The sequence below is a fragment of the Gossypium hirsutum genome, chromosome A09 (assembly GCF_007990345.1).
Source record: "Gossypium hirsutum isolate 1008001.06 chromosome A09, Gossypium_hirsutum_v2.1, whole genome shotgun sequence".
In the NCBI taxonomy this organism is placed as follows: Eukaryota; Viridiplantae; Streptophyta; class Magnoliopsida; order Malvales; family Malvaceae; genus Gossypium; species Gossypium hirsutum.
Window position 1 is genome coordinate 59,967,937 of NC_053432.1, and position 13,900 is coordinate 59,981,836.

The following is a 13,900-nucleotide window of genomic DNA, read 5'->3' on the forward strand; positions in this document are numbered from 1 at the left end:
TAGTTCTAATCAAATTCTAATTAGCCCATCATTAATTAGAATTTGATTAGAACTCAATTACTAGAGTATCTACACATATTTGACCCATACTTTATTTAATAATTAAAGCCCAATAAAATTTTAACCAAATTAGATCACTTTTAATTTGGGCTAACCTATCATGATAGTAAATAATAACATGTAATTACCCTTATTATATATGTGATGTCCATATTTTCAAACAAAAAGTTGTTGAATAATCATCATCGAATACTGGTAGTTGTTGCGAAGGTAAGTTATTATTCCTTAAATTCATACTACATAAATTTCTCAAATTACTTTGATATCCATTTAATATATGTGTAAATGATTAATAGCTTGAATGAAATAGTATGGAAACAATATGTATACTTTTATGCGTCGTTGAGAGCACAAAAAATATCCTATTCCCTTTAAAATAGTAAAAATAACAATAAAGGGGAAGTGGGGTCGAATCCTCAGGGATCGGATTGTACAAATGCTCGTTTCTTGAAATCCTAGACAATTTCTTGGCCAAGAAAACCTGTGTTCCTAAAAAATAAAAAAAATAGAATTAAGAATTTCGATTTGGAAAAATAAAATAAAAATAGAATTTAAAGAGAGTTGAAATTATGAAATTATATAAATTACAGATAAAATGAAGAATATAAAAATAAACAGAGTTTGGGGAAAAGAAAGTTTCTTATGTGGCGAGATTCCAGCCTCCGGTTGTCTCGTTCCACCTTGGGTTCAATCCTTGGCTTTTAAGTAAACCTTCTCGAGTAGGATAAGCCAGTTATAGTGGAAGAGGACGCCTACGACCACCAGCTCCAAGGATTTAGACTTAAAATTTGTCGAAGCCTGACTCTAACCAATAACCGCTTTTGTGGGACTATCTTCTGCTAGATCATCACTTCCCAGCGGCGAATACCACACCGTTTTGTCTCTTGGATTTGCCAACCTCTGACGCAGAAAGCCCACGAACTGACTGTACAATCTTCCCAAAACGTACAAAGCGGCCGTTCCTTGCACAAGTTGAAAAGATCATCTATTAAGGGACATGGACGGAAGCGTCAGCCCAGTAATGCGGAGAAGTGATGAATACCTTGTTGAGAAGGCTAAGCGCGGGTTCTAAGCCTCATGAACCTTTTTGGGGAATTTTGACAACCTTCGGGTAGATTGGTTGTAACGCCCCAATTTTCGGGAATTCTGTGAATGTTGGCAAAATTTCATGCTTTGATTTTGTCATTTGTGAGTGAAATTATGAAATAGAACCTATGTGAAAATGTTTGAAAATGCTATAGGCTAAATTGAAGTGGCCAAATAAATAGGAGTGCAAAATAGGAGGATTTGCATGACAAACCTCCCATTTTACATGAAGTGGCCAGCCATCATGTTGTTGTAGACAATATGAGCACTTGATATCCATAATTCATGGTACAAATTGATAATGGGTTAGGTAAATATTCCATGATAATGGATTAGGTAAATATTCCATGATAATGGGTTAGGTAAATGTTCCATGATAATGGTTTAGGTAAATGTTCCATGATGGGCATTTCATGTCTTTTGTATTAAAGAATTAAATGGATGAAATATGAAATTTTATTAAAAGAAAAAGGGGTGAAAAGAACAAAGTTTTGTCCATCTTTGTTCATCATAGCCGAAAGTTAGAGAAGAGAAAGGAGAGGAGAAAGCTCTTGAATGTTCGGTCACTTGGAGAAGAAAATTGAAGGTAAGTTCATGGTAGTTTGCTTCTATCTTGATGTTCATGAGTTCTTCTTGATTCTACCTTAACTCTTGAAGCATATTTTGGTTTTTAGCTGTGTTGTGAGCATTTAATGATGAATTAAAATGAAGGAAATAGTTGTTGTTTCATGTTCTTTTGATGAAAAATGGAAGATAGGTGAAGTTGAGCCAAATAAATGAGCATGCATGAGCCTTAGATGCTAAGGGGAAAATCGGCTAACATGTTGTGCTTTAAAATAATGAAATGGAGATTATACTTAAGTAAAATCATAGATATGTGATGATTGATTGGTGATATACATGTTTAAATAACAAGCATGCAAGTTAGGTGTGAAAGAGTGATTTGGTAATAAATCTGCTTGGGACAGCAGCAGTAATGTGACTTTGAAAAATCACCATAAATTGTGGGAGATGAGTTAGAAGCTGTATAAATTATGTAATTAAATCTTAATGAGTCTAGTTTCAAATGGAATAAACAAGAACATATTTTGAATTCTGTACAATGAGAAATTCGATTCGTAATGAAGAGTGGTCAGATTAGTCAAACAGTGAAACATGGGAAACTTTAAGAAAAATATGGTATTGATTGGCCATACCAAAAATTCTGAAAATTTTATTTATAGAATATATATGAGTCTATTTTCAGGGAAAATTAATGGCACTTGATTTGGAGTTTCATAGCTCTAGTTATAAATAATTTAGTGATTGTTGCTCAGGAAGACAGCTTGCAGTGAAATTATGATTATGTGGTAAACATTGACAAAAATTTGTTAATGAGTTGCTTATTGTTTTCTTATAAGCTTACTATGATCTGTAGGTGTGGTTGGCCGAATATTGTAAGGGGTTAATACGTAGTTTGTATTTGAATAGTTAGATTAACGTGTTAGTAATCCAATTGTTAGCGGTTCATGTGTGGATCTCGTCAGCATATCGTCGCAAACAGGTGTGTAACTAACACCCTCTTATAGACTAGATCGACACAAGCCAAAAAGCCGAAATGCTGAAAAGCCGGTATTTTGAGATCTTGCGAGTGTGTGAATGCTCATGAGATTAATAGTTTGATGTATATGGTAAATTAAAGTGATAAGACTGCAGAGTGCGCGATTCTGTGCATTTCGATATTTTTGGGCTTAATGGGCCAAAAACGGGATAATGGGCCAACGGGTCCAAGTTGGTAAGAAAACGCAGTAAGTGTTTCCGATTGTACGTAAATGGCTATGTTATGTATGAAAACCTTAAGAATAGTGAAATTACTTGAACACCCCTATGTATGCAAAATTACCGTTATACCCCTAGGGTTATTTTTTTTGAAAAGCATGATGTTCTATTTCTGTATACGTATGCCATGACATATTATTTATGATGCATGGGGACATGGGTTATATTATGGAAGAAACGTCCTGGTGGCTTTGCCACAAATATCTGATCCGGTGGCTCTGCCACATATATCTGTTCTGGTGGCTCTGCCACGATTATCTGTATCTGGTGACTCTATCACATTATCTGTTCTGGCAGCCATGCTGCAAATTCTGTGGTGTGTAGCGGTTGGGTGGGTCGAGTTGTCTCCCCACACGGTGTAAGGTTGGTACGGGGGTGTATACGGTTGGATATGGTTGGGTTTCTGCATAAACATGTAATATCTGTTCTGTTCTGTTATGGTCCTATGGGCTTTATTCTGAATTTCTGTTCTGGGCTAAGGCCAACTTATTCTGTTTCTGTGGTTTGGCTGATATAGGCTATGCTTGGGTTAATTTACACACTGAGTTTCCCCAAACTCACCCCTTTTATTTCCATCCACGCAGGTAATCCCCAACCATAGTGGGCTTGGAGCTGTGAGGGAATTCGGAGTGGCCACCTGTTTTGAAAGTTTGATTTTCTTCTGGTGAACTGGATATCCTTTTATTTACGTTTGAGGTTTTGGGTTTTTTTTAAATGTAATAAGGCCGCTTAATTATTCTTGATGGTTTTAATATGTGTTACTAAGATAAGTATTACTTATTTTAACTGTTGAAATTGGATAGCTTTAGGGCGCGTTTTCAAAAAAAAAACAACAATTGATTTCAAAATAACACGACGACAAGCAAAGCTTCCGCAATGAAAGTATTTTTCAAAATTAATCACTTTTCCTAAAAATGACTTAATCAAATCGGTTTCCTAGAAATATACATGACGTTAAGGTGTGGCAATGGCGGTGTGCATGTCTAGGATTGGATTTGAAGGGAGCTTGGTACTTAAGTAGTCCGATAGACTCACTTCCTCTTTTCCGATTTCCTACCTGGTGCACAGCTTCCATTCACTTTAACCTATACTGAAATTATCTTTTAAAACACTAAGTAAGTTTTTCTGGATCAACAATATAAAATGTTTTGAATGCTTCGATGTGGCATGTCGGATCCGGCCATAACGTCTGAGCCGGGTTTGGGGTGCTACATTGGTTTAGTGGCTCATGATTTTTGGGAAAGAAAGAAATAAAATAGATATGGGATTTTTATTGAAGAAAATATGGAGAGAACAAAAGACAGAGTTTTTGGAAAAGGGAGTGATTGCAGAAAAAAATAATGTCAAATATGTTCCACTTCATCCCCTATTTATAGTACTAGAAAACCTAGTCTATTCCTAATGAAATTCTAAAAGATAAATACAAATAAATAAAGATAATTAAAGATAAATAAAGATAAATAAAGATAAATGAAAATGAATCCTAGAATTAAATCTAAATAAAAATCCTTAATAATTATCCTAATATAATTGAAATTAAAATAGAGTATTGTGCTATAAAATCTCTTCTTTTGCATTTTAGTCATTGGGTCTTCCGTGTTTGCATTTTTGGCACCACTTCTCTCTTTCTTTGCATGTTGGCCCATTATATCTTCAAATTCGTACTTTTTGCCTTTAAATTTCCTCTTGCCTCCAATTTAGTCCCTAAAAAAAATAAAAGACCACAAAATAATCCAAATTAGTAGGATCATACTCAAAATAAGCATGCAATTAGCACATAAAATATGTCGTTCTAGAATATTTTCACTTTTATACAATAGTTCATAGAATTGAACATTGGTGATTAATGTAAGAATTGAATTATGGTATGATGGAATTTATATTATGCAGTTTATAGTAATTATTGTTGGATTCACGGGCTAGTGCTGGGCACACATACATTTTTCGGATTCACCAACTAGTGCAGGGCACACATATATTCATTGGATATATGACCAGTGCTGGGCACACACATACATTTGTCGAATTCACCAACTAGTGCAGGGCACACATATATTCATTGGATATACCGACCAATGCTGAGCACACATACAATTGTCAGTTTTACCGAACAATGTGGGACATATATTTGTAGGTTCTATTGATCAGCGCTGGGCACATATCATTATTACGGAATTATCTGTCAGGCACTGGGGCAAAGGTGGTACATTATAAAGAACATTATATGATCAGTTCAATATATTTGGCATTAAAATGGAAAGAATGCATCTTTAGTGTCTTAATGAATGGATTTGTGAAGCTTAATTAGCGTATAATGCTCTTGTTAATTTTAAACACCATTGACATGTACTAGAATTAAGTATCCAAGTTATTTAAATTGCAATTGAAACTCACTCAGTATTTAAACTTGAGACTGTTCCCAGGTTAGGTACAACATAAATCAGTTTAAGTTTCAACTCAACATCCAACTTCAAATCTTGACTTCTTTTTTGGTGAATATCTCTTTTGGGTTCTGACATGTACCTAGGATACTTTTTAGTTAATGGTATTTTGCTTTTGGTTGGTCTCATAAATTATGTATGTACCTAAGATGTTAATATTCTAGAAATGGTCATTTTGTGTATAGCTAGTACTTATAAAGGTTACGTATATAGGATTTGTTTTTATATGAACATTGGTTATGTTTTATATTAGTTGTAAAATACTTGTATATATATATGAATGATATATGTCTTATGGATTTGGTTCCTTTGAGAAGTGTAGGTCATAAATTATTTTGTTTGGGTTGATATATGTAATGATGTGGTTGATAAGGTTTATGGTTCTTAATGTTTGAGTAAGATAAATGTATGATTTGGTTATGGTTGAATGCCTTTGTATGTAATGATTGAATTATGGTGTCAATTAGGGTACATTAGTTAGGCAATTAGGTTGTATGAAATTGACATTATTTGAATTGTTTTGAGGTGTATTTGATGATGTTTAAAGGGTGGTTTTAGGCTTGGCTTGATAATAAGATAGGTGTAAAAATTGCCTTGTTTTAGAAGTAAATTTTAGTGCACACAGGCTGTCACACGGTCGTGTGTCAAACAAAGCTATGTATCTTATTGTTTTTAGGTGCAGGTTTGTAACGCCCTGAATATTATATTTCTGTTTCTAAGAAAATGTGACTGTGTATCTATTTCAGTGGCTAAGTGTTTTGAGTGTGTGTATGAGGTCTTGGGTTCAAGTCTCACTTTGTTAATTTTTTTATTTTTTACCCAAGTTTCACTCTGGTTCAGTAGGCTTATATAAATTTCTCTGTTAGATCACATCAGAATGAGCCTACTGGTTTGAGTGACAAGGGAACTAGGGTGTTGGAGGACCTGTGTTCGAATCCTTGCATGAGCGTGGGTATTAATTTTGCTCGAGTATGTGAGAGTGTTTGAGTGGTCTTGGGATTTTGAAGTAGTTGTGGTTGTGTAGATAGTGGAAGGTAGGGGAATATCTAATTAGATTTAATTTTGGGATTATTTTCTTTTTCAGAATCTTTTCCCAAAATTTCTCTCTGCTATTTGATGTTCCTTTTATTTCTAGAAAAATTCCATTTTTGCTATTTTTGTTTTCCCAAATTTCCATCGGAATTAAACCCTTCCCTTTGTTTACTTCTGTCTCTAATATTCGTTTTGGGTGTTTCGAGCTGGTGGTTGTCATGTAATCGATAAGTTGGACTTTCGTTTGTATTCCTCTTATCGCTATTTTTCTGAAGGCTAAGACGTTGTAATTTTTGTGGTGTAGGGGAAGTCGTCGAACTGTGATTTCCAATTCGGTTTTTGATAGATGTTAGCGGTGTCTTTCATTGTCAATAAGTCGAGTTTTTAACCAGATTATTGTTGACAAATTAGTGAATGTAGTCGCTAAATCAGTGTTTGGTATGTTGTGTTTAGGTTTCGGAAGGCTTGGGAGTAGTTTCGTATCAAAACGTTACCGTTGTGTACCCGAAACGCAGAAAATGAGTTTTTGACAAAAGCCAAAAAAGGCTACTGTTGACGCCACATGAGCGTATGGTCACTTGTGTGGTAGGCCGTGTAAGAGGACATGCCCGTGTGATCGATGAAGGCATGACCGTGCGTAGCGCGCGGCCATGTGGTGGCTCGAGTGTGGCTGTATGGGCCACATGGGCTAAACTAAGCTGGGCGTATGGGCCCACACGGACATGACACACGGGCGTGTCGATTATTGGGTTAGGCCGTGTGAGCCATACGGGCAAGGCCAAGCTGGACGTGTGGGCCACACGGTCGTGTAGGCCCATTATACTAAGATTTTACATAGGGTCTCACGGGTTATCCTAAACAACTGTGGGCCTACTGTAGATCGATAAGGCCTATCTAAACCCTGAAAACTGAAGATCTGTTGTTCTGTCCTGTGTACATAGGCATAACTGACTTATCTGTTGAATGTATCTGTATGTGCATGTTGTATCCATACGTAAGCATGTGAGCATGGTTAATCTGTATATCTGAAACTGAATATTTTGTATATGATATTGGGGTTGGGATGATATATATATGGAGGAAGTGTTCTGAAAGACGTTTATCGCCTATATTCTGGCAGCTTGGCTGCACTTAATCTGATATGTGCCGCATGGGTACAATGTGGTATGTAGGGTTGGATGAGTGTTTTAAATCCCACATGGTGTGTAGGGATTGTCAAAGATGGTGTGTCAAGGATGGGGGTAGGATTTTGATATCTGATTTGCATATCTGTATCTGTACTTGTATCTGAAATGGGCTTTGGCTCGAATCTGTATCTGTATCTAATATGGGCCCCGGTCCAAATCTGAATCTGTTTGATTTTTGATATTCTGTGTTTGTACATGCTTAATTCTGCTGGGTTACACACTGAGTTTACGTAAACTCACCACTCATCTATCTGTTCTGTACAGGTAATGCACATAGATAGGCAGATCGGTGCAGCGGATGACTCGAAGGTGATCACTCGCCATAGAACTGTTTTATTTTGCTTTATGATTTTATTTAAGTTTTGGTATTTTTTTTGGAGAGTTTGTCTGTATGGACTTTAACTGTGGTTTTGGTTTTGTTGCTTGTTTTATGCATGCTTTAACGAAATGATTTCTCTTAAAACGGCGGGTTACTTAAACAAGGTTTTCTAAATCACGAACTGTATTGCTTAAACATCACAGTTTTTAACAAGTTTTCGCACTAAAGGATTTTAAGGCAAAAGAATAAATGTTTTGAAATAAATGGAAGCAAATAAGGGTTTATAAGCTTAAGGTTTTTATCGAGTTAGCTTTGTTTTCAAACCCATTCCATATGACTGTACAGGCCCAAATTTGCCCGACCCAAAACCAAACAACCCTAGCCCACAACATAAACAAATTTTTCAAAAAGCAAACCCTAGCCTCTGACCTTCCTGCAACGCTGCCACCGGCCTCTTCTGACAGCACCTGCAAAACCAAAACAACAAGAAAACGAAAGAGGAATAGCAAAGAGACACGCAAAGTAAAGAAAGAAAACAGCAAGCAACAAATAGAGGAGGGTAGTAAGATAAATAAGAAAAAAACTGATTATATTAGGGGTTTTTTTCGAATAAAAAATTGTATTGAATACAAAAAAAGGAAATCAAAAAAGAAAATCAGTTTCAAAAGGTGATTTTACGATTCATATTCTATTGATTTTTTTTATTTTTCTTTTAAAAATTCCTTTAAAAAAACAAATAAAAGAGAGAAGCGAGGGAACCCACCTACGGTTTCGACCATCGGAGCCCCTTTCTCCGGCGTGCATATCGGGCCAAGGGACGCCTTTCGTTCTCGTCGTTCCAGAGCCATGAGCCACGATGCGTGGAGGCACGTGGGACGCTGATGAGGCCCTTGAGTCGGCCAAGCAAAGGAAATAGAAAGAGGAAGGGAGAGAGCAAAAAGCACTCTGATTTTTTTTTTAAAAAAAGGGTGCAGAAATGAGTTTTAGAAAAAAAATCTGGTTTACATAAGCTTGTTTAAACGGCGCCGTTTGGGTAAAAGGGGTAGGGTCTATGCATTCCAGGCTAAAGTGGGTAATTTGCGCGGTCAACCCTCCTCATTTGTGCTGTTGTTTATTTAGACCCTGTTTATCCCTTTTTTTACTTTTTAAACATTTTGCCAAAGAATTTTGTATCTGTTGCATTTTAGTCCGCATTGAAGCACCGTGTTTTGGGGATTTGGGTTATTTACATTTTTAATCCTCGTTTGTTTGTGCATATTTCATTCCGGTCCTTAACTTTGTCTTAATAATTTGGTTTGTTTATAAATTATCCTCTTGACTTTGATTTTGTTTCAATTGAGTTTTTTTTAGTTTACGTAATTCTTTTGTTCTTTTTTTTTAAAAAATTTAACATATTATTTTAAACTATTTCATTGATTTTACATTAGTTTAGTTCGTTTTTTTTAACTTTCATTTGTATATTTTTAATTGCTTTATTATATAGTTGATTTACTTTAAAATTCTCTTTTATATTTCTTTGTTTTAAAGTTTAAAAATGATGTTTATTTTAAATACCCTTATACATTATTATTTTCATACATATTATTTATATTAAACTATTATTTAATTTAATTTATGTACATTATTTATTTAGATATATATATTGTTTTATATATTACTTTAATTCTTTGCTTGCGTAATACTTGTTTATAAAACTAATTTATATATTATTATTCTATGTGATTTATTGTTATTGTTATTCTTATGATTTATTTCAAATTTTTATATGTATGAATTACTTTAAAGTTTATATATATAATTTATCTTTAAATGTTTTATATATTATCAATCTCAAATTCCTTTTCTTCTACATTTTTTTACATTATTCATATTCATTTAAAAGCTTGATACATTTTTATTTGCTTTATTTTTTAATCATCTATCCTTAATCTTAAATTATAAACGTTGGTATTTGAATAGAGCATGTTATGAGATTATTGACATTGAGTGTATTTCGATTTATAGATTTGTATCTCTTATATTATTGCCATTTATTTGTATATTATTTTATCTATGTATATTGTCCATTTGAAACCCCCTTTTTATATTCTTTAGTTATACTTGTTTCATTTGTTATTTATTTTAAATCGTTTTACTCACTTCAAAATTTTTCATATATTATTTCATTTCATTCTTTTGTGATTATTAATTTTAATCTCTTAAAATAGTGCATTATGTGAACATGTCCATTATGTGCTCTATAAATTATTTGTTAATATATTCATGTTGTTGACATTCATTGACCCAGCATTTAATTCATGTATTTTTTTTTGTTGTGCTCTATATTCCTTTTTGTTTCATTTCGTTTAAATCATATTGCACATTAACCTCAAAAGTATTTATCTAAATATGGACTGTTTTATTCCAAACAAAATAAACGCACATTGCTAAATGTCGCATTTTTTTATTCAAAGTAAGGCAATATTTTGCGTTTCGGGAATTCAAGAAATCGTACCTTAACTCACTGGGTTTCGATTTTCTTGTTAAACCTAAAAAGCCAAATATCCTTTTGAGTTTCAAAATACGTGAAGTTTTTCAATACATCTTAAGGGCAAACTTGTTCTCGAGTATTCCAACGTCGCATCCTAACTTACGGAATGTGGCATTTTGCTATCTCGGGACGAGTAGGCTTTTGATGCTTGTTTCAACTTAATTCAAGCATTCTTCAAAACAAACATTAACAAAATGGATTGTATTTTTAATTCTTTTCAAAATTTTCAATATTCGACATTAGGATATTAATCAATCAATTAGGTACCAATTAGGGCGTTACAAGGGTGTTAACCCTTCCACGTACGTAACCGACTCCCGAACCATTTTTCTCGAATTTCGTAGACCAACATCGTTGTTTTAGTAAATCAAAGTATTTTATTAAAATGACCAAATTTCTAGGTGATCCGATCACACCTAATAAAGATCGGTGGTGACTCCTGTTTTAATTTTCATTTTCAAATAAAGTCGATTCTCGTTTTTTTCAAAAAAATGGTTTTGACAGTGACATCACCAGATTCAGCCATAACGTCTAGGCCGGGTTTGGGGTGTTACAAGGTTTCACATGGTCTGGTACACGGCCTGCGACATGGCCGTGTGATCTAAAACAGTCTATAGCATAGTCTACGACACGGCCATGTGACCCTATTTCGAATATCCACACGGGCTGGGACACAGTTGTGTGTACAAAATTCGATTGTCCACACGGATGTGTGACCTGTTTCCAAAATTTTCAACTTTTTTCCTAAATGTTCTAATTTGTTTCAAATCGATCCCAGAATGTTCCAAAACTACTTTTAAGGTCCCATATGCTTGGTTACAGGTCCATAAGTGCATTTTTAATATAGATCAAATTGTGTTTTTTATTATTGTAATTATATTGAATAATTATATCTATTTAATGTTAAATGTTTATAATTGTACTGTAATATTCCGTAACCCTAATCTGAAAACGGAGATGGATTAAGGGTGTTATAAACCTATAAAAATAGCTAATTTACAACTTGCCATTTTTAAGTTCATTCATCCAACTAGTTATTTCAACTAGCTAGCTTATAATTTTTAACATATTAAACCATACAAAATTTATGATATTCCTTCGTAAGGCATCAACATTGACTCAAATCATGCAACTATAAGTTAAACACCATGTTAAACATTCAAATTTAACCACTCCTACATTTACCATATAACAATTAAATTAGAAATGACAATTTACTCAACAAGATACCCTTATATACATGTCAAAATGTCTAAACTCAAAATAGACATAATTCTACCGTCTCGGTGATAGTGTTAGCTTTGTGTCAATCTGGTTCGATCCACAATGTGACAATCTACAAGGGAAACAAAACAACTAAAGTAAGCATTAAGAATGCTTAACAAGTTCAACTGGAAATACTATACTTACTTTGGTCGTTTAAAATATGGTAACTAACAATCAATTCGACAAACTTATAGGCTATCCTTGGCACATATGTATTGGCTAGTCACATGCCAACATTAACATCCAATTAGGTTAGAAATACTTACATATCATGAATAACATCACTTAATACCAAAGCCATTTCATATCACATAACAAGTTATAAACATATACCATTTTATATTTAATACATTTTCAAGTTTTTCCATTTCAATTAAAATGAACGTCGCTTGATGGAACTATAGTAAAACAGGCTCAGATACGCGAGTGAATCACGTTGCTCATACAAGCTAAAATGACATTAGGTTACCCATCCGGGCTAAACCTATATCACATATAACTCGAGAATATACAAAAAATGCTACATCTCGTCAAGCGCACATATAACCTTATTGGCATGCTAATCGTATCTTAACCTTTTACTAAGTTCACACAGACATCATTGTTGTATATATATATCTCATTACCAACCTTTGTAATCATACATAATTCATATCGTCACATATTTCATTTACTTGTCCTATAATCAATCAACTTTCACATTTGTACCCTGTACTATTACATAATATTCGATGACCGCATAACTTTTCAATTTGGTCCGTTACTAGTTATACATGCCAAATTCACTAGTGTTCTAATTATATTTAAGCATATATATAAAATCAAACACAAAAAATCACACATAACATTTAATAAGATAGTAAGTTCCATATGAACTTACCTATTCAAAACACCAAAACAAGTTGATTCTTTACGGACTAATAAACAATTTTAGCTTTTCCTTAATTAACTTCACTTTGATCCAAATCTTAATCTATACAATTGTGCCATATTACTAATCAATAGCAAACATTTTCATACTAAGCTATGATATGTATGATCCTATAGAAATTTACTTTTTGATTTCTCTCAAATTTTATATTTTATTTAATTTAGTCCTTAAACGGGATAAGCATAATTTTTTATTCAAGCTTCAGATTAAAACTTGATCTCATATATTATCATTAAAGACCTTATACTTTCTACTTTTAACATAATTTCATGACAAATTTTACATTTATTCAATTTGGTCCCTAATGTAACAAGATTAACAAAAAGCTAAATTAACTTTACAATCTAGCCATTTTTTATAATCTAAGCTTAAAATCTATCAATTTCAAGCTTAATTCTTCAAGAAATCAACAATGGAAACTTTTTAAAACTTTAACAATCTCACAAATTAGTACGTGAGCTAGCTAAATGAATCTCCCATGACCTCAAATTCATAAAAATTACAAGAAAATGACTTGAATTCACTTACTAATTAATGGCCGAATACGGAAGCTTCAAAATGGTTTCTTCCTTAGGTTTTCTATGCTTGTGCGGTTAAGAGAAGTGAAGAAGACGATAACATTCCACTGTCATTTGTTTTTGATACCATAATTAATACTTCATTGCTTAATTTAATCATGTTTTAATAAACTTAATCCATATTTAATTAAGTTTAGTGGAATCTTCCATCATTATCCACTAACTCCTATTGGAAATGGTTTAATTATCATTTTAAACCTTTGACTAATTGCTATTTAACTCCTTAAATCTTTGGCCAATTAAAAACCTATAATAATTAAACTTTTACAATTTAGTCCCTAAAGCTTAATTAACCATTATTTGAAAAAATTACTCAACCAAACTTAATATATTTTTATATTATCCTCGTAAATGATCATATTTAATATTTATGGACTGAGTTTATGGAAATGAGGTTTCAAAATTGAATTTTTCGATACCACTAAAATCAGATCATTACATAATAGGAGAGTGACTAAAATATTTAAATTTAAAAAATTAGATGACTAAATCGAAAAAAAATAATCTAAGATGGAATTAAATGTATAATTAGATGACTATTCTTGTAATTTATCCGAAACAAATTATATGAGAGATAATAGATGAACGCGTTTTCTAAAGAGTAAAGTAATTATAAATCAATAGGGGAGAAATTGAAAATGGAAAAAGAAAA

The 13,900-nt window shown here is 33.1% G+C and overlaps 1 long non-coding RNA gene across 1 annotated transcript; it reads right to left on the bottom strand.

Moving 5' to 3' along the window:
- Nucleotides 1-8,173: 8,173 nt before the first annotated feature.
- On the bottom strand, nt 8,174-9,135 carry LOC107888990 (uncharacterized). Its single transcript, XR_001681612.2, has 2 exons — nt 8,707-9,135; nt 8,174-8,410 (listed from the first exon to the last, which is right to left on the bottom strand). It is a non-coding gene; the product is annotated as an uncharacterized lncRNA (long non-coding RNA).
- Nucleotides 9,136-13,900: the final 4,765 nt, after the last annotated feature.